General features: G+C 42.3%; 1 protein-coding gene across 1 annotated transcript in view; it reads right to left on the bottom strand.

The window, feature by feature from the left end:
- LOC132893289 (tumor necrosis factor receptor superfamily member 14-like) overlaps nt 1-17,784 on the bottom strand; it is a 62,512-nt gene extending 44,728 nt beyond the window's left edge. Inside the window, exon 1 of the mRNA XM_060932254.1 lies at nt 16,860-17,784. The gene's annotated coding sequence lies outside the window, so the exon portion shown is untranslated. The remainder of the gene's footprint in view (nt 1-16,859) is intronic.
- Between the last annotated feature and the right edge of the window lie 1,217 nt (nt 17,785-19,001).

The raw sequence follows: 19,001 nt of genomic DNA, 5'->3' as shown, positions 1-19,001 counted from the left end.
CCCGAACCCCATACTCCCAAAGCACCCCCCACAGAATACCACGAGGGACACGGTCGAATGCCTTCTCCAGATCCACAAAGCACATGTGGACTGGTTGGGCAAACTCTCATGAACCCTAGATCACCCTATGAAGGGTATAGAGCTGGTCCAGTGTTCCACAACCAGGACGAAAACCGCATTGTTCCTCCTGGATCCGAGGTTCGACTAATCAGCCGAATTCTCCTCTCCAGTATCCTGGAGTAAACCTTCCCGGGGAGGCTGAGAAGTGCGATTCCCCTATAATTGGTGCACACACTCCGGTCCCCTTCATTGAAAAGAGGGACCACCACCCCGGTCTGCCACTCCAGAGGCACTATCCCCAACCACCATGCGATGTTGCAGAGGCATGTCAGCCAAGACAGCCCCACAACATCCAGAGACTTGAGATACTCAGGGCGGATCTCATCCACCCCCAGTGCCTTGCCACCGAGGAGCTTGCAAACCACCTCAGTGACTTCGGCTTGGGTAATGGACGAGTCCACCTCTGAGTCATCAGCCTCCACTTCCTCAATGGAAGATGTGACGGTGGGATTGAGATCCTCAAAGTATTCCTTCCACCGCCCAACAATATCCCCAGTCGAGGTCAACAGCTCTCCACCTGCACTGTAAACAATGTCGACAGAGTACTGCTTCCCCCCCCCCCCGAGGTGCCAGACAGTTTGCCAGAATTTCTTCAAGGCCGACCGATAGTTCTCCTCCATGGCCTCACCGAACTCCTCCCAGTTCCGAGTTTTTGCTTCCGCAACTGCCCGAGCTGTGGCACGCCTGGCCTGCTGATACCCACCAGCTGCCTCAGGAGTCCTGGAGGCCAACATGGCCCGATAGGACTCCTTCTTCAGCTTGGCTGCATCCCTTACTTCTGGTGTCCACCACCGGGGTCGGGGATTGCCGCCACGACAGGCACCGGAGACCTTGTGGCCACAGCTCCGAACAGCCACGTCAACAATGGAGGCAGAGAACATGGTCCACTCAGACTCAATGTCCCCCGCCTCCCTCGGAAGCTGGGAGAAGCTCTCCTGGAGGTGGGAGTTAAAGACCTCCCCGACAGAGTGCTCAGCCAGACGTTCCCAGCAGACCCTCACCATACGTTTGGGCCTGCCAGGTCTGTCCGGCTTCCTCCTCTGCCAGCAGATCCAACTCCCCACCAGGTGGTGATCAGTTGACAGCTCAGCCCCTCTCTTCACCCGAGTGTCCAAGACATAGGGCCGGAGATCAGATGAAATGACAACAAAGTCAATCATCGACCTCCGACCTAAGGTGTCCTGGTGCCACATGCACTTATGGACACCCCTAAGCTCGAACATGGTGTTCGTTATGGACAAACCGTGACTAGAACTGCCTCCTTATTGTGGTGGAGGGGTTTGTGTACTTGAATGATCCTAGGAGCTTTGTTGTCGGGGCATTACACCCCTGTTAGGGTCTCCCAAGGCAAACAGGTCCTCGGTGACAGGCCAGACCAAGAGCAGTTCACCAAACCCCTTATGGAAATTAATAAAACAAGGACCGTGACGTCGCCTGGTATGGCACAGCCGGGGCCCCACCCTAGAGCCAGGCCCGGGGTTGGGGCTCGTATGCGAGCACCTGGTGGCTGGGCCTTTGCCCATGGGGCCCAGCCTGAAGCGGTGATGTGGGTCTGACCTCCTGTGGGTTCACCACCCACAGAGGTAGTAGTAGGGGGCCGGTGCAGTGTGGATTGGGCGGCAGTCAAAGGCAGGGGCCTCAACAACCTGATCCCCGAACACAGCGGCTAGCTGTTGGGACATGGAATGTCACTTCGCTGAGGGGGAAAGAGCCTGAGCTTGTGCGGGAGGTTGAGAGGTACCAGCTAGAGATAGTCAGGCTCACCTCCACGCACAGCTTGGGCTCTGGAACCCAGGTCCTCGAGAGGGGCTGGACTCTCCACTTCTCTGGAGTCACCTACGGTGAGCGGCGGTGGGCTGGTGTGGGCTTGCTTATAGCTCCACAGCTCAGCCGCCATGTGTTGGAGTTTACCCCAGTGAATGAGAGGGTCGCCTCTCTGCACCTTAGGGTCGGGGAGAGGGCTCTTTCTGTTTGTGCCTACGGGCCGAATAGCAGTATAAGAGTATTCGGCCTTCTTGGAGTCCCTGGGAGAGGTACTGAGAGGTGCTCAGACTGGGGACTCCATTGTTCTACTGGGGGACTTCAACGCTCACGTGGGTGACGACAGTGACACCTGGAGGGGCGTGATGGGGAGGAATGGCCTCCCCGATCTGAACCGGAGTGGTGTTTTGTTATTGGACTTCTGTGCCCATATCATCAAAAAGTAAATTTCTTTTTTGAAATAAGAGATTTGACATACTATGTAAAGTGTTCAAGTTACAAAAACATACATTATACTGTATATGGGTCTGCCTCAGAAACCTCAGTCAATAAACTATACGGTTTTGAATGGTGATGGTTTTAATTTGAAATAAAATGATGAAAGAAATACAGATAAAACTAAATCTTTGATGTGAATACTCTCCAGAATTTGGCAAAAATTCTGCAAATTTGTGGAAAAATGGCAGCTTGATCTGGGACATGATAAATGGTTGACTACATCGCATTCCCATAAAAAGGTTGTAGTCCACCGAAAAGTCTACAGTTATCACTAATTGTATTTTAAGTTGTAACTTTATACACCCAAGGATTGGTGCACTCACAGAATAATCATAACCGTAATAAAACATCATGCAAAATATTTGATCACCGTTGTAACTCCATTTCGAGGTGGAAACTGTAGATAAAGTCAGAATGTGATAATTTGCAAAACATGGAAACCCTATTTTTCATGAACATAGTACAAAGACAACATTTCACACGTTGAAACTGAGAAATTTCATTGTTTTTTGAAATATATACGCTCATTTTGAATTTGATGTCAGCAACACATTTCAAAAAAGTTGGGACAGGGGCATATTTACCACTGTGTTGCATCACATCTACTTTTAACAACACCTGGTAAACGTTTGGGAACTGAGGAGACCAATTGCTGTAGTTTTGAAAGAAAAATGTTGTCCCACTCTTGCCTGATGTACAATTTCAGTTGCTCAACAGTTCGGGGTCTCCTTTGTCTCATTTTGCACTTCATAATACACCAAATGTTTTAAATGGGAGACAGGTCTGGAATGCAGGCAAGCCAGTTTCGCACCCAGACTCTTTTACTATGGAGCCATGCAATTTTAATATGTGCAGAAAGTGGTTTGGCATTGTCTTGCTGAAAGAAGGAAGGCCTTCCCTGAAAAAGATTTTGCCTGGATGGCAGCATATTGCTCTGAAACGTGTATATATCATTCAGCATTAATGATGCCTTCCCAGATGTACAAGCTACCCATGTCATGTGCACTAATGCACCCTCATACCATCACAGATGCTGGCTTTTGAACTGTGCACTGATAACAAGCTGGATGGTCCCTCTCCTCTTTAGCCTGGAAGACGTGGTGTCCATGATTTCTAAAAAGAATTTCTACTTTTGATTCATCAGACCTCGGGACAATTTTCCACTTTGCTTCAGTCCATCGTAAAAGAGCTCGGGCTCAGAGAAGGCGCTGGTGTTTCTGGATATTGTTTATATCTGGTTTTAACTTGCATTTGTGGACGCAGTAATGAACTGTTTTCACAGACCATGGTTTTCTGAAGTGTTCCTGAGCCCACACAGTGATTTCCACTACAGACACGCGTCTGCTTTTAATGCAGCGTTGCCTGAGGGCCTGAAGATCACAGGCATCCAATGTCAGTTTCCAGCCTTGTCTCTTGCATACAGCGATTTCTCCAGATTCTCCGAATCCTTTAATGATATTATGGACCATAGATGATGTGATCCCCAAATTCTTTGCAATTTTACCTTAAGGAACATTGTTCTTAAATTGTTGCACTGTTTGCCCACACAGTCCTTCACAGAGCGGTGAACCCCTCCCCGTCTTTACTTCTGAGAGACTCCGCCTCTCTGGGATGCTCTATTTATACCCAATCATGTTACTGACCTGTTGCCAATTAACCAAATTAGGTTTTTTTTTTAGCATTACACAACTTTTTCAGTCATTTGTTGCCCCGTCCCAACTTTTCTGAAACATGTTGCGGACATCAAATTCAAAATAAGCATATATTTTTCAAAAAACAAGAAAATTTCTCAGTTTCAACATTTGATATATTGTTCTTATACTATTTTCAATGAAGTATAGGGTTTCTATGATTTGCAAATCTTCACATTCTGTTTTTATGTACAGTTTACACAGCGCCCCAACTTTTTTGGATTGGGGTTATATCATATTATTCATATTTAAGTGAATAATTAATTCAGTCATCATAACTTGGCATTTTTAACCCAAGCAATCAAAAGGAGGAAGTTTATTCAATATTTTCACTCATCTGTGAAGGAGGGGCTTTAATTCTTCATGATGTAGTTCTTTTATATGTAAATCAATTTTACAAAAGCATTTGAATTGTAATCAAAAAAAATTTCCACAGTGGAGGCCAGATAAAGCAAGATACTATCTTTATTCTTATTAAACATGACAAAAGAAACATTGAGTGTTAGGTAAATGCAAAAAAAAAAAAAAAAGTAAAATTAGAAAATTTATTTTTTGACCATAATGTCCCAAATGAGAGACCAGTTTCTGAGACTGATCTCCTGGGATTTTCACACACACAACAGTCTATATTTTGGAGTTTGCCCAACAGCATGCAGCAGACTCCCCAAACACATGGAAGAATAGTCTTTGGTCAAATGAGACTAAAATTGATCTTTTTGGCAATCATGGGAAATGCCATGTGTGGTGCAAACCCAACACCCTGAGAACGCCATTCCTACAGTGAAGCATGGTGGTGGCAGCATCATGCAGTGCAGATGTTTTTCATCTGCAGGGACAGGAAAGCTGGTCAGGACTGAAGGAAAGATGGATGGCATTAAATAAAGGGCAGTTCTGGAGGAAAACCTGTTTGAGTCAGCCAGAGGTTTGAGACTGGGATGAAGGTTCACGTTCCAGCAGGACAATAACCCTAAACATACTGCTAAAGCTACACTGGAGTGGTTTAAAGGGAAACATTTAAATGCCTTGGAATGGCCTAATCAAAGCCCAAACTGAGAATCCAATTGAGAATCTGTGGCATAACTTGAAGATTGCTGTACACCAATGCAACCCATCGAACTTGAAGGAGCTTGAGCAGTTTTGCCTTGAGGAATGGGGAAAAAAAATCCCAGTGGCTAGATGTGCTAAGCTAATAGAGACATACCCCAAGAGACTTACAGCTGTAATGACCCTAACCCATGACTGGGTCATCGCTTGTTTACCGCACTGCATTATGGATGATACCCAGGGTCAGCTCTGCCGTATTGTTTACTTTCGCCTTTGTTAGACACTGCATCGTTCTGTCTAACCGGTTTTAACCGTGCCTAAAGTGAATTGCTGTGTGCCTTACTCTCCACAACAAAGAGAACACCTAATTTGAGCTTTTATCAGCTGCCAGTCAAGAAGAAGAGAAGAAAGAAATGGATAAGATTAATCAGCAATGAAAACCTTCAGACTGAATCGAAATGGACAAGTGTTTGTAGCTTACATTTCTGTGGTGGGAAAAAGACACACTTAAAGTGTGATCCAGCAATATTTCCATGGTCTGCGGAATGGCCTTCGGTTATAGATGATTATAACAATCAACACTGTTCATCATCTGAAACTAGCAATATTCCAAAGCCTGTAAAACAAAGAAGCATTCTTCGGCCATTGCCTCTCAACGTACTGAAGCACTCGGCAGCTGAACGAGCCTGCTAGACTGATAAAACTCCCAAACCCCCCGAAGGGTTCTCTTTTGGGTATGTATAATGTTCAGTGTACCTCACTAGTGGCATTTATTGAAGTAAATGCATTTATACTGAACATGACACGGAAGATCAGCACGTTTCCAAAGATTTTTTGTAATGTTTCCTGATATCAAGTTTTATTTAACTAATCACTCATTTATAAAATGTTTTGATGCTGTTCATTTGGGCCCAGGATCATGAAGCAATCTTAGACTTAAGTCAAAAGTTGATTTTTCATAATAGTTTTATTGCAGGGGCGGCACGGTGGTGTAGTGGTTAGTGCTGTCGCCTCACAGCAAGAAGGTCTGGGTTCGAGCCCTGTGGCCGGCGAGGGCCTTTCTGTGTGGAGTTTGCATGTTCTCCCCGTGTCCGCGTGGGTTTCCTCCAGGTGCTCCGGTTTCCCCCACAGTCCAAAGACATGCAGGTTAGGTTAACTGGTGACTCTAAATTGACCGTAGGTGTGAATGCGAGTGTGAATGGTTGTCTGTGTCTGTGTGTCAGCCCTGTGATGACCTGGCGACTTGTCCAGGGTGTACCCCGCCTTTCGCCCGTAGTCAGCTGGGATAGGCTCCAGCTTGCCTGTGACCCTGTAGAACAGGATAAAGCGGCTACAGATAATGAGATGAGATGGATACAGCACTTTCAATCACAATAGAAAAACATGAAAGTGGAAGTTACGTTGGTTTGTAAACTAAATACCGCTCACAGTATCCTTTGTCAAAAATGTCCTCTCCGGAGATAACTCATTACACCAGTGGTGGAGCCAAGAGGTGGTGAGTGGTTGCCAAGGCCACCCTAAATTAATCTCTGGCCACCCATCCGGCCACCTCCGACACCGCTTTGTTGGCAGCTTTTTTGCAGGACTATGTCTGTATGGAGTTGTTCCCATACGGACGCAATTCAACAGCGCACTCTCAAACCAGTAGCTCTCCACCTAAACAGTAGGTGGTTGTAATACACTCAAATATCAACCACCACCAACACAATTACAGAAGAAGAACAATTAACTGTCTATAGATGACTTGCAACCACGTGATCAAAATGTGCTACATCATGAGCGTCTGCCATGATGGTGGATATACAAAGCAATTAGGACGGAATCTGCTGAAAGCGTGTCTGTAAACAAACAATGCTGAATTTGAGTATTACCATGATTTGAACGATCAGGCGAAGATAGATGTGTGGTTTTGACCCACATTATTTTAAAAAAAAGGTCAGGCTTTTCTGAAGTTAAGATGCTTCCACCGACCATGAATACAGGTCATTTCTAGCCTGGGCCCGCCCATCCTAAGTGTGACGCAACACGAGGGGCTGTTGTGAAGTTAGTCTGGCAAGGCAAGCTATCTCCAGCTCTTCCAAGCTCACGAAAAATCGGGAGCCAAATCAACTTTGAGCATCTCCAACGACCCTGGGTAGAGGCGTGTTCAAGGCAGTGACGTAGTAGAACTGCGACCGGAAGCCATAGATTGTTTACAGAATCTATGCCGGAAGCGCTTCATTCACTAGAAACATTACGAACATGGAGCAGCGGCAAGCCTTTAACACAGCGGTAGATGCTGTATTGAAAGCATTCAACAGGAAGTTCTCATTGAAAACGGAGCAAAGAGCAGCCCTGGAGGTATTTATCTTCTTCCTGTTACTCAAGCAGTTTCCGTCGCGTCACATACGTCAGAGGAAAGAGTGATGTGATTGGTTTAAGCTTCTTCACAGCCTTTTCTGGCTTCGACCAGTAGCAAACTGAGGCATTTCAGGGAGGCAGGTCAACCACGCGCTTTGGGAAACGGTTGGGCTTAATATCTATGCCAGACCAAATGCTCGCAGAGCTTTGAAGTTGCGTTAGCCAGACTAGGTCATTTCATCCAAAACCTTTCATACACGCTTATTTTAAATTTCAAAGTATTTGTTTGTTCGAAAAAAGGAGGAATTCTCAATGGAATTTGACCGAAACAAAACATTTATGTAAAGCAAATGAGCGCCATAATATGGATCATATTAAATCGTTAGGTGCCAAGCAGTGCTCTCACGGGGGCTTCGTTCGTGTATATATCACACATATACAGTGATGTTTGAAAGTTTGTGAACCCTGTAGAATTTGATATTGCTGCATAAATATGGCCTAAAGCATTCTCAAATTTTCACACAAGTCCTAAAAGTAGAAAGAGAACCCAGTGAAACAAATGAAACAAAAGTATTATACTTGGCCATTTACTTATTGAGGAAAATGATCCAATATTACATATCTGTGCATGGCAAAAGTATGTGAACCTTTGCTTTCAGTATCTGGTGTGACCCCCTTGTGCAGCAATAACTGCAACCAAACGTTTCCGGTAACTGTTGATCAGTCCTGCACACCAGCTTGGAGGAATTTTAGCCCATTCCTCCGTACAGAACAGCTTTAACTCGGGGATGTTGGTGGGTTTCCTCACATGAACTGCTCGTTTCAGGACCTTCCACAACAATTCAATTGGATTAAGGTCAGGACTTTGACTTGGCCATTCCAAAACATTAACTTTATTCTTCTTTAACCATTCTTTGGTAGAACGACTTGTGTGCTTAGGGTCGTTGTCTTGCTGCATGACCCACCTTCTCTTGAGATTCAGTTCATGGACAGATGTCCTTACATTTTCCTTTAGAATTCGGTGGTATAATTCAGAATTCATTGTTCCACCAATGACGGCAAGCCATCCTGGCCCAGATGCAGCAAAACAGGCCCAAACCATGATACTACCATGTTTCACAGATGGGATAAGGTTCTGATGCTGGAATGCAGGGTTTTCCCTTTCTCCAAACATAACGCTTCTCATTTAAACCAAAAATTTCTATTTTGATCTCATCCATCCACAAAATGTTTTCCCAATAGCCTTCTGGCTTGTCCACGTGATCTTTAGCAAACTGCAGATGAGCAGCAATGTTCTTTTTGGAGAACCATGGCTTTCTCCTTGCAACCCTGCCATGCACACCATTGTTGTTCAGTGTTCTCCTGATGGTGGACTCATGAACATTAGCCAATGTGAGAGAGGTCTTCACTTGCTTAGAAGTTACCCTGGTGTCCTTTGTGACCTTGCCGACTATTACACGCATTGCGCTTGGAGTGATCTTTGTTGGTCGACCACTCCTGGGGAGGGTAACAGTGGTCCTGAATTTCCTCCATCTGTACACAATCTGGGTGGCATGGTGGTGTAGTGGTTAGCGCTGTAGCCTCACAGCAAGAAGGTCCGGGTTCGAGCCCCGTGGCCGACGAGGGCCTTTCTGTGCGTAGTTTGCATTTTCTCCCCATGTCCACGTGGGTTTCCTCTGGGTGCTCTGGTTTCCCCCCCACAGTCCAAAGACATGCAGGTTAGGTTAACTGGTGACTCTAAATTGACCGTAGGTGTGAATGTGAGTGTGAATGGTTGTCTGTGTCTATGCGTCAGCCCTGTGATGACTCACTCCTGGGGACAGTAACAATGGTCTTGAATTTCCTCCATTTGTACTAATCTGTCTGACTGTGGATTGGTGGAGTCCAAACTCTTTAGAGATGGTTTTGTAACCTTTTCCAGCCTGATGAGAATCAACACCGCTTTTTCTGAGGTCCTTAGAAATCTCCTTTGTTCGTGCCATGATACACTTCCACAAACATGTGTTGTGAAGATCAGACTTTGATGGATCCCTGTTCTTTAAATAAAACGGTGCCCACTCAAACCTGATTGTCATCCCATTGATTGAAAACAGCTGACTCTAATTTCACCTTCAAATTAACTGCTAATCCTAGAGGTTCACATACTTCTGCCACACACATATGTAATATTGGATCATTTTCCTCAATAAATAAATGACCAAGTATAATATTTTTGTCTCATTTGTTTAACTGGGTTCTCTTTATCTACTTTTAGGACTTGTGTGAAAATGTGATGATGTTTTAGGTCATATTTATGCATAAATATAGAAAATTCTAAAAGATTCACAAACTTTCAAGCACCACTGTACATATGACAACAATCTCCCGTATTCTCCATATGTCTGGACTATGAGGTAGGGTCAAAGAAAAACACCCAGGCCCGGCTAAATTTTTCAAAAAAAAAAAAAACCCTCAACTTTCCCAAAAGCATGTGGGGAAAATGCGTTATGGTCTGATGAAACCAAGGTCGAACATCTCGTCTTGTCTTGTCGTCTTCCGCTTTATCCGGGGCCGGGTCGCGGAGGCAGCAGTCTAAGCATGGAAGCCCAAACTTCTTTCCCCACACACCTGAGCCAGCTCCTCGGGAAGAACACCGAGGCGTTCCCAAGCCAGCCGAGAGACATAGTCCCTCCAGCATGTCCTGGGTCTTCCCCGGGGCCTCCTCCCGGGGGGACATGCCTGGAACACCTCCCCACGGAGGTGCCTGTGGAAGGTCGAACATTTTGGCCACAATTCCAAAAGGTATGTTTAGCGCAAAAAACACTGTGCATCACCATACCCATGGAGAAACATGGGGGTGGCAGCATCATGTTTTGGGGTTGTTTTTCTTCAGCTGGAACAGGGGCTTTAGTCAAGATGGAGGGAATTATGAACAGTTCTAAATACCAGTCGATTTTGGCCAAAAACCTTTAGGTGTCTGCTAAAAAGCTGAAGATGAATTTCATCTTTCAGCACAACAATGGCCCCAAAAAAGTTTTGGAATGGCCCAGCCAGAGCCCAGACCTAAATCCAATTGAAAATCTGTGGGGTGACCTGAAGAGGGCTGTGCACAAGAGATGCCCTTGCAATCTGACAGATTTGGAGCGCTTTTGCAAGGAAGAGTGGGCAAATATTGCCAAGTCTAGATGTGGCAGGCTGATAGACTCCTACCCCAAAACACTGAATGCTGTAATTAAATCAAAAGATGCTTCAACAAAGTATTAGTTTAAGGATGTGCATACTTGTGCAACCAGTTTATTGTACGCTTTTATTCCCCCAACAGATTTGTTTTTCAATTGGATTGTACAGTTTATACAGTGGTGGTCAGAAGTTTACTTACAGTGACAGTAATGTCATCTTCGATACGAATGTCATGGCAATATTTGGGCTTTCATTAATTTCTTTGAACTGTTCTTTTTCTGTGGCAGAATGATTGTACAGCATACATCTTTAATAAAAAAAAAAACACTAGAATTTGGTGCACAAGTTAATTTTCTTTGGGTTTTCTGAAATCAACACAGGGTCAAAATTATACATACAGAGTCAAAAATGTACATGCACTCATTTAGATTATGAATTCAGAAGTGGTGAAACTTCCAAAATGTCTCCTATCTTGCCAAGGCTGAGGTCTCTTAACTTCCTGTTAGTGATTATGATTGACTACAACTGGTAGTTTCTCTGTGCCTTCATAAAAAGGCTCTCTTTACAGCACTCACTGGATTGACCAACACACAGTAAAATGGGAAAGTCCAAGGAGCTCAGTCCAGATCTGAGAAAGAGGATCACAGATGTACACAAGTCCAGAATGTCTCTTGGAGCCATTTCTAAAAACTGCAAATTCCAAGACCAGTTCAAACAATTGTATCCAAGTTATTGTGAGGTGCAGTCACTTTGCCAAGCCACTTTGCTTCAAGAAAACCTAAACTGTCACCCTCAGCTGAAAGGAAATTGGTTTGGATGGTCAGGAACAACCCGGGAACCACCATGGCACAGCCCGGCCATGAACTGGAAGCTGATGGATCACTGTCTACAGTTCAGATCACCATGGACTAAGAGGCTGCTATCCAAGAAATAACCTCCTGCTCCAAAATTGACACCTTCAAGCTTAACTAAAGTTTGAAGCTGACCACACGGACAAAGAAAAAGCCTTCTGGAGGATAGCTGTATGGTCAGATGAGACAAAGATTGAGTTGTTTAGCCACAATGACCACCATGTACAGAGGGACACTGTACTAGCTGGTGGTGGTGGCAGGAACATCATGCTCTGGGGCTGTTTTGCTGCCAGTGGAACTGGTTCATTGCACAAAGTGGATGGAATAATGAAGGACGACTACCTCAGAATTCTTCAGCATAAACCATCAGAATCTTGAACATGACTTGGGAGTTACAACAGGACAATGAACCCAAACATGCATCAGAGCTGGTTGTGGAGGATAAAGCAGACTAACATGTCCTGACTTCAACCCTATTGAAGATATATGGACCGTGCTTAGAAGTAGAGTCCATGCCAAGGATAAAAACAAATTTAATTGAACTCTACCAATTCTACCATGAAGAGTCGTGAAACATCCAACCAGAATTCTGCCAGAAGCTTGTTCATGGTAAACAAAAATGTTTAGTCAGGGTAAATATTGTGAAGAGACATTTTACCCAAATATTAGGTGTGCTGTATGTATATTGTTGACCCTGTATGTATAATTTTGACCCTGTGTTGATTTCAGAAAACCTAAAGAAAATTGAAACTTGTGCACCAAATTCTAGTGTTTTTTTTTAAAAAGATGTATGCTGTACAATCGTTCTGCCGCAGAAAAAGAACAGTTCAAATAAATTACTGAAAGCCCAAATATTGCCATGATATTCATGTCACTGTTTGTAAACTTCTGCCCACAACTGTAGGTCACATTAAAGGTGGGAAAAGTTTTGAAATTATTTATCGCGGTCTCATCATCTCATCTCATCTCATCTCATTATCTCTAGCCGCTTTATCCTTCTACAGGGTCGCAGGCAAGCTGGAGCCTATCCCAGCTGACTACGGGCGAAAGGCGGGGTACACCCTGGACAAGTCGCCAGGTCATCACAGGGCTGACACATAGACACAGACAACCATTCACACTCACATTCACACCTACGGTCAATTTAGAGTCACCAGTTAACCTAACCTGCATGTCTTTGGACTGTGGGGGAAACCCACGCGGACACGGGGAGAACATGCAAACTCCGCACAGAAAGGCCCTCGCCGGCCCCGGGGCTCGAACCCAGGACCTTCTTGCTGTGAGGCGACAGCGCTAACCACTACACCACCGTGCCGCCGCGGTCTCATCATTTTTTACATTTTTTTTTTTTTTACATCAGAAAAACCTATCATTTTAATGGGGTGTGTACACTTTTTATATCCACTGTATGTGAAGTGGATATATGCACTGGAAGTATAACAAAAGACAAATGGGTCAATCCATGTGAAATCACCCGAGGCCTCGCCACTGACCATCTCAGATTTGCTTCATACTTTCTGGAAACTGTGTCAGTGTGCCCAATAAATAGTGTACAAAAAAATTTTTGGCTTGTACCTTTATTAGTTTGAGATATAGGGCCAGCCTTAAAATTATTCTTGTTGGTGATAATGTGGCCGGGTGGGCTGAAACTTCCCTAAAAAATGGCCGGGTGGATGATTTGGTAGTAAAAAATAAAAACATAGCGGCCGGGTGGGAAGAAAATCTACAAAAAAAAAAAAAATCGTTCTCAGACACCATTCTGTGGCTGCAAAATTATAGACGCTTTCGGACTCCATACTAGTAATTACTATCTAAGGACTGATGGTACCTTTGATCTGGTCATTTAACTCAATGATGAATGTCCAACATTCAGTAAAACATATACCCAGAACAAAATTTTGCAATGACCACTATGTTGCATTTCTTCCAAATTATAGTACAAACGAAAAAAATATTACCCGTGATATACCATGATAGGTGGGATTTTTTGCTACATGACCTTGAATGCAGGTACCCTTAAAACACGCATTTTTTTGGAACTGAGCGCACATCAACAACCACTATATATTGTTGTGTCTGTAGCAAAACTGACTCGCAATCAAACCCCCAGAATCACGACATGTTTTCCATGACTGTCACTCTCTTTGATGCACCATAAATTTTTTTTTTCAGGAGAAAAAAAAAACAAACAAATTCAATATAGGCCAGTCAAGAAACACGTCTTCTAAATAATAGCCATTTTGAGTGAAACAGTCGCCGATTGGCTAGTTTTGGTGCTTCCGGTCCTTACTATCCAACGACATTAGATGCAAAACGTGTTCCAATTGGTGGATTTTTGTACTGGCGATTCTCATTGGCTGAATTTTTAAGCATCATTAAAACAACAAAAATGGCGGAAGCAGTGGGTCCAACAGCACTGATTTCGGTCACGATTGTGACTGACAGCAATGAGATGAAAAAAATGTGAAAAATCGTATGGTAAGGATGAATAGCAAGAAATCATTTGTAGATATCCTCAAAGATGTAGCCGAAAAACTGCTGCCAGACACTGAGATTGATTATGCCAAGTGTGATACCGTGTCAGTTGGTGCCGAGTTTGATGGCATGTGCAAGGGGGCCCAACTTGACGTCGATAAGATCCAGTGATAGATGATTCTGGTCACTACAAGAATTTCACAGATGTACTTGGTACAGCCACCACTAATCAGAACAGGCCATCGGTTCGCTTTGCCACAGCTACTGTTGTTGCTGAAGAACAAGTGAGTATATATAAAAATTAAATATCAAGCATTGAAATGTCAGTATCATGTGGAATAAAGTATATCTGGGTCATTTTGTTTCAGGGGTGTCCAGCATCTACACTGACAGGACAGAATGTCAGACACATCACTTCTTGTGCATAATACCAGAAACCTCGCTGCATATATGCCACAAAAGAGCTTTCATCAAGACCGACAACAAGCCTGAAGAAACTCCTGAGTTTCCATGAGTACATTTGTGGGAGCATCATAACACCAGAAGGTAAATTTTCACTCAGGTAATTTGTTGATATTGGTTCAGAAGATATACATTATTTTGGTGAAAAATTAACTGCATTTCATTTCAACACAGTTCTTATTTTATCTGCAGAACATGTGCTTCACAAGGTTGTCTTCTCTCGACTGGGGATTTCTTGTTCAAGCCCAGTGGAGTGGGCTTTTTATGTGTCCAAGTTTGGCAGCCCAAGCACTTGTGAATTCTGTTCTTACAGTACAGGAAATATTGACCAGACACTAAAGAAGCAATTCAAAACTGTTCTTCCTGTATGCCTGGACTGTTTGGCGAAGGGACACAAAGCTCTGATGCGTGGTCCTCTGGCTGGAGCAAAAAGGAAGAAATGAACATTCATTGCAAGAAATGTCTAAAATTCAGTGTATTTTTCATGCTCAAGTTAATAAAATTATTGTTGGTTGCAATGTATGTTTTTATCTTGGCTTTATACAGTAATTCGCAAAGTGACTTGCAAATATTGAGGGCCTGAGATGGAAAAAAAAAATCCCCGCAAATCCCTGGTAGCTCTGAGGCGCAAAAAAAAAAAAAATTGCTGCCTGCCTGGTGAATTTTATTTGGTCATGTTACCCCCAACAAAGGTTTTTTTTTAAGGCTGGCCTAGGGGCTTAAAAAAAAAGGGACGTGGCCCCAATTTCACTGTTAAAATGCCTGCTACAGAAAACAGACCTAATTTCCATAAGTCATTACTTTTAAACTATTCATGCAAGATACATGAAATTTTCAAGGAGTGTTCAATGCCAGACGCCTTTAAATACTAAAATAGAAAGTTCATAGTTCAATATTTGCCAAGTTATGGCTTGCTGAAAATCATTAAAAAAAATGTGCTTTGGAGCAAATTTGACGCCCCATATCTCCACATTAAAGCACAACAGACCTTTCAAATTTTCTTATTTATTACTCATGTTATAGGCAACTAGGTATGTGTTCAAAAGAAAATCAAACTTTCTGATTTATTAGGCTTTAAAAATAAACATTTTGCGCCTATAATTCAAATCCATATTACAAATGTATGACAAGGTCTACCATAAAAACAATTATACCACTGGAAAGAGCTTGTTTTGATTAGCAAATGCACAAAATATGAAGTTGGTACCCTAAACCATTCTTTGCTCTAATGTACACTGCAAATGGATGAAGAGTGCATTGGCTGTTGTTTCAGTGGTATTCCTGGGCAGAATCCTGTACACAGAATGAATAGTTTTCAGCAAAATCCAAAAGCTTAATACATTCATCCGCTGACAGATTTTCCTTCAAATTCTTCAAATATCCACTCTGGTGTTTGGCAATTAAATGATGTTTTGCTAGTTTGTCTGCTAGTAGATTATATGCCTTATTAAAACAGCATTTCCGTCTATCGTAAAACATGCCGTAATTGATACCTTAATATTTATAGTTTGGTTTAGGGTACCAACTTCATATTTTGTGCATTTGCTAATCAAAACAAGCTCTTTCCAGTGGTGTAGTTGTTTTTATGGTAGACCTTGTCATACATTTGTAATATGCATTTAAATTATAGGCGCAAAGATTTTTTAACACCTAATAAATCAGAAAGTTTGATTTCTTTTGAACACATACCTAGTTGCCTAAAGAGTACTATAACATGATCAATAAATAAGAAAATTTGAAAGGTCTGTTGTGCTTTAATGTGGAGATAGGGGGCGTCAAAGTTGCTCCAAAGCACATTTTTTTTTAAATATTCAGCAAGCCATAACTTGGCAAATATTGAACTGTGAACTTTCTATTTTAGTATTTAAAGGCGTCTGGCATTGAAGAACAATCCTTGAAAATTTCATGTATCTTGCATGAATAGTTTAAAAGTAATGACTTATGGAAGTTAGGTCCGTTTTCTGTAGCACGCGTTAACAGTGAAATTGGGGCCACGCCCCCTTTTTTAAAAAGCCCCTATATTTCAGAAACTAATAAAAAGGTACAAGCCTAAAATTTTGTACACTATTTATTGGGCACACTGACAATATTTCCAGAAAGTATGAAGCAAATCTGACATGGTCAGTGGCGAACATTTTTCTAAATCTGGTGATTTGGGGCGGAATTACCCAAATGTGTCTGAATGCAAGTGAATGAAACTAATGTTTCACTATTTCAATGTTGCTTGAAGAAAGTACATTAACTGCATTTGCAACAGCACCTCAGTCAGAGCCATTATGTTCATGTAAAATAAGATTTAACAACAAAGTAGTAAAAATAAGTTAACATACCAGGTGGACACATTGGACAACATTCTCCATCAATTTCATACTCAGCAAGGTTGCATGCTTTGCAGCGCAAATATAGAAAATTCTAAAGGGTTCACAAACTTTGAAGTGCCACTGTACATCACACCAACCTTGGCGCATTCTACCTCTACACGTCTCAGCATCTCACTGGCTTGTGCAGTTTCCTCAGCAATAAGCGCTATGTCATCTGCAAAGTCGGTGTCTGTGATGACTGATGTATGATGTCGGCGACTTCACCTTCTGTCCAGTTGGAATTCCAGCTGTTCTTCCCTGCCGCATACAGTAGTCCAGTACTATTGCAAACAGACAGGGCGCCAACGTATCTCCTTGTAGGACACCAGACACTACTTCAAAGAAATCGGTGTATGAAACTTGTGTACTGACTCCTGAAAAAGCAGAGAGACTCCGTTCACTAACCGCCGCCTTCTTCATTTGGTACACAGCTCCCCCTGGTGGTGATCAGGGAAACACTGCGGTAGGGGAGAGGCGACATTCGAGAAATCATCAGTCTTTCCCCAGTAATAATGAAGTCATAGGAACTTGTGAAATATACAGCTGATGGGGGGGAATCAATGCTCACAATATTATGTGTAGTAATCCATAACGTTTGTTAGGTTTATAAACAAATTTGCTTCTTTCAAATTAAAACCATAACTCCATGTAAATAGACTATGGGAATAACCATTCACTTTGGAGCCATGATGTAAAGGGGTTTTCAAACTTTTGGCAGCCAGACACCCCTTTACTCCAGTGTAAAGGAATTTCTTTGGACCTCCTTTGGATCACAGTACAGATTTAATTTTAATCATACTAATTGACTCAAGCCCTGAGAGCTTGTTGTGCCTTTCCATTCAGCCAAATCCAGATTTTAAGCACTGTGTATTATATTAAAAGCACCTCCTGTTTTTAATTTTAATTTCAGCTAATATTAACTCTTTATACTCCATATTATTTAACATATTTACATTTGTTTTTAGTTTCATTTCAAACTATGCGAAGTATATAACCGCCATAATAACCTTGCTAGCAATTGCCACCACTATCATGTGATATATATATATATATATATATATATATATATATATATAATACAATATCATCTATACAAACAACGCACTATGTATTTCCTGGTATTCTAGTTCAACTTGTGGGCAAAGTCCAATATCATGTGTCTTTTTTGTTACTAGTGAACTGTTATTTAGAAATAACTTATGTCATTGTGTGGTTCACACACACCTTGTTTATCCAAACACGTACTGAAAAGAGGCTTTTTTTTTGTTAAAAAAAATTACAAAATGTACATGTGTGTAAGAATTACAAAAGCATACACACATGTATATACAGATTCACAAATACACTAGATATAAAATGTTTCTTCTCGGTGAAAACGATTTCTACAGCATGTTGAATTTTTCTTTTTTCTTCCATAATAGAACACTTAAGATGACAATCAACAACAATAAGGACAACAAAATCCCAATGATGAGGCCCAAATGAGACGGTTTATGGCTGCACACTGCATCAGTTGATTGTGTTCCTGGTGTGATTGTTATCTGCCCCAAAGACTCACAACTGTAAAGGAGAGAAATAATTGACACTGCATTTAGAAATCGAGTTCACAATACAGAAGAGGTGAAAATCATGTTATACTCACTTTGTATGTGGTTCACAATGCATAAAAGAACCATTTGAATACGTCTCCTCAGCACAGTCCTTACATACTGTATCTGTTAATGTTGTTCCTGTAAAGAAAAAGACTTCATTCAATAAAAATATTTGACTGAATACAGAGGAATTCAAATTAAACATCACCAGCTATATTACAGATCACGTTAAAATGCTAACCTTTCTGGTAAATGTATTGTCCAGGAAGGCAGGTGGAGTGTTCATGGGCTTTTCTGCAGCTCTCACCATGAGTTTCTATGCAGTAATATCCTGGCAAAGGCTCACAGAGTGCATTTGAATTGTATATACACTTACGCTTTACCCTTAATCCATTACCTGTGGAAAGAAAACAATACACATTACATTCAGATATTCTATATCATTCTATAGGTATTATACTGTTTAAGATGTATTCTGCTGAGCTGCAGGAATGAGCATGTCTTCACCTTCATCACACACAGTGCAGGTGAGACATGCCGTCAGTCCGTTCGGGAAATCAATGTAGGTTGATCCGACACACACTTTACACTGTGTACCTGAATTACTGTCGCAATGTTTTAGCACATGGTTACCTGGACAATGACATT

Source organism: Neoarius graeffei, chromosome 10 (assembly GCF_027579695.1).
Source record: "Neoarius graeffei isolate fNeoGra1 chromosome 10, fNeoGra1.pri, whole genome shotgun sequence".
NCBI lineage: Eukaryota > Metazoa > Chordata > Actinopteri > Siluriformes > Ariidae > Neoarius > Neoarius graeffei.
The sequence above is the reverse complement of the archived record's forward strand: the minus strand, read 5'-3'. Positions and strand labels throughout refer to the sequence as shown.